The sequence below is a fragment of the Hippocampus zosterae genome, chromosome 15, assembly GCF_025434085.1.
Source record: "Hippocampus zosterae strain Florida chromosome 15, ASM2543408v3, whole genome shotgun sequence".
Lineage (NCBI taxonomy): Eukaryota > Metazoa > Chordata > Actinopteri > Syngnathiformes > Syngnathidae > Hippocampus > Hippocampus zosterae.
This window is the reverse complement of record NC_067465.1, coordinates 6,258,889-6,262,415: the sequence shown is the minus strand read 5'-3', so window position 1 is coordinate 6,262,415 and position 3,527 is coordinate 6,258,889.

The following is a 3,527-nucleotide window of genomic DNA, read 5'->3' as shown; positions in this document are numbered from 1 at the left end:
GCAGAGTTGGGAAATGTGATTCCCTCGGTGAGAAACCCCACCCTTAACCCACTCAATTGACCCTCCCGTCCCTCACTGAGCGAGCGCTTCGGTCAAATTTTCTCCATTAATTTGAGCCGAATAGTTCCTGCTTCTACTTTAACATGTGACACTTTAATTGTACTGAATACGAATATATGACTCAATGATGGGTACATTTGTGAGGAGAATACAACATCAGTCAAGTTCCGGGAAACGAGTTTCAGGAAACAATCGGGCCTCCACCCGCTTGCACTTGATGTGGTTTTCAAGGTGGCGCAGTGCAAGGCAACACATAACGCCAAACTCGGGATGCTCCTCTAGGTACCGGTAATTGTAGTACACTTTAGGTGTGCAATCGTCCAGAAACTCCTTGAGCGCTTTAAAGTGTCTGATGCTTGTTGTTCAAGTATGTAGAGAGCTGGAGCTAGTGCGGCAATACTGTCCCACAGGAGCCACTAAAGATTTGAGTCACTCTTTAGGGAGTTAATGGCGGAAGGGATGACATTGAATGTGTGCTGGTTTTGGTGTGCATGGTTCCTTAGCGCTTACCTGAAGAGAGTAGCTGGAAGAGGTGGTGGGCAGGGTGTGCGGGGGTCCAGTAGAATTTTCAGTTTCCTTGTCTTGGTTCTCGCAAGTCCTCGAGAGTGGGTAGACCGGTACCAATGACTTTCTTCCGCCACAATCTTAACTGTCCGTTGCAGTCGGATGTTGTCCTTTTTGTGTGAGAGCGTTTGACGGCAGCCGAATCCCATCTCCACATTCAGAACCCCTCAAAAAGTCGAACTGAAGCGCAGTCGAAGGAAGACGACGTTACATGTGAAACGCTGCAATCTGACATGACATCATGCATGATGGCACTTTGAACATTAAACCTGATTACCGACCATTAAATATAAAAAAAAAAACTTAGTTTGACAAGAGTCAAAAATATGCAAAATATATATATTGTAACATTGGATTTTGAAATGAATGAACATTGAAAAGTCAATTTTTTTTTTACACAGTCACTTTAAGGCAACTCGTAAACTAATGCATTGCTCAGGCGGATCCAAATGCAATCAAACTCTGTGCGACTTTAAAAAAAAACCCCAAATGTGTCTACTTCCCGATGAACATCCTTTTGTGCCAGAGGAAGCCAAAGGGCTCAACGGGTTCAGAGGGCGTCGCTCTGAGAATGCCCATGCTGTGATGTGAACAGCCCATTATTAGCAGGAGCAGGAATGATAATGGGCCCTGAAGAAAATCAAACGTGCCCCCACCGCTTCCTCATCCTCTGGCTCTCTTCCTCTTTGTGGAAAACATTCCCTCACCGGGCACACCACTTTTGTTTGACCTCTTGAGCTCTTTGCCGAGATGCAGCTGTCAGATAAACAGTGTCCCTCAAGGAAAACGCTACTTAGCCAAAGCATCACACGTTTCACAACAATCAACACCAAGACACCACCTCCACTTTGGTATGCCGGGGCATATTTCCCTTTCCCTCGGCATCGACAATCACTCTCGATGAAAAGTACTCCGTAAGAGACCGTTGTGAGTCATTACCTGAAAGGAAGATCACAATATGCGGTTGTAGGATACGTACCTGGTGAAAGAAGATGCCACCGCAATGCGTTTGAGAGGTTTCACAAAAGACAGGCGTTTTCATTGGACAATTTACAGACACTTTAAGTATGCGCGTGCATGGTTGCGCAGCCGATCGCAGGAGGTCAGGGGCTTCACAAAGGCGATCTTCGGTCAATACTAACTAATCACAAACAACACAAAAGGGGCGGTTTGATTGCAAAATGACAGTTCATTGCAAGACTAACATTGCACGGATGCATGAAATATGCATGGACTTGGTATGAACGTTGAACTTTGTGTTTGTGTGTGCGTGTTCACATAGACCCTTCTAAAAATTCTTTTTTTGTGTTTTGAATGTGAAAGCAGCTCCTTTTGCCATCTTTTCTTGATTTGAAAAAGCTACGTTGTCGAGTTACCGACGGTACTCGCCACCACACTGCTTTCGCACGCCACATGTGGACCAAGATCTGACCATTCCTGCCATCTAGTGGTGATTTATCATGCTCAAATTATTTCCAAAGTCTTGATACTTACTCGGGAGCTGCGCAAAACCCTTTAACTTTTTTTCATTAAAAAACACACACACACACACACACGCACACAAAACAAACACATTTTGGCATGATATGAACTCATCAGTACCAAAGAAGTTGTTACCAGTTTCAAGAAGGTTGGTAAGAACACCATTTCTACCTCATCGGTGATATTGCTTGTTTTTCACCGTAGATATGCTCAGTTTAATGTGGGAGCAAATACACTCTGGAGTGAGCGAGAGAGAACAAGAAAGGCGCAGCTGGATACTGATTACTTTCATCACACGACTGCTGCCACATTGGTTTTTGTGTTCTGCACATGCTAACCCAGCAAACTGTCAGTGAACAGACAAGGGAGATTTGGGGAAATAATAGGTTTTTGGAAACGGGGCTCGCTTGAGCTTGTGAGGTAAGAGAGGACAATATTTGGCAGGAACACATCCAAGAATGTTAGAAAGTGATAACAACCATGAAGCTAAATCGGGAATTTAGCCAATACGACGCCAACGTGCATCAAAGAAACAGGAAGGGGAATCGGCGCGATAATCCAGGCATCTTGTTGCCCTAACAATGTCCAAGCATTATTTCGATTCATTTCCTTTGTATATACTGTATACTTCCTGTTGAGCCGTTTCCCGCCTTTTGTCCAACGCAGGGACCGATTGAAGAGGTTCCTACCAGGCATGAACATGCTCAGCTACAAACCATGCTCACTTAGAGGCTACGTACTCACTTTGGTACTGGTCAAGTTGGATCAGCAAGACTCCCATTATCCCAAGTGGTCCGACACCCACACCCACAGTCCAAAAATACGCCCCATTCCCCAAACAAAAGCCACAAACAGTCCCCCTTTAGCGCAGTCTTTGGAGCACCCCGGAACCTCTGATCCAAGAATCTGGTGTGAAGGATTAGAATTACGATTGAAGTATTGGGCGCCCCTTGCCTAGCATGTCGTCTCATGCTTCCTGGCAGATTCTTGGCTAGTTTTGTCAATTTTCCAGCCAGTCGTGTTAGCCTGAGACATATCTGCGGCTCGTGTAGCTTTTCATTCCAGTTTGCATCAAGAATAGCTTTGAGAGATCTCCGAGCAGAGCGTCGATGAGACACCACCAATTAGGCCAGTGCAAGAGAGTTGCCGGGGGAGGGAGACAACCCGGCGGCAGGGTAATTATCTGCCGCTTTTGTGAAAGATGAGGAATGCTGCCAGAGCCTCCCAAATTGACCTCCACCGTGTATTTCTGCCCTAATGGTAAGAAACGGACATCATGAGGATGGCACGAGTGGCTGACGTCAACAAACGGGGCCGTGAAGTTCCTTTCGCATTTTCCAGGGAACACCAAGAATCTCTTCACTGTTGAGAGCCAGGTCACGTTGGGCGACAGGCTCAAGTTGGTTGTGGTAGAGATTGCT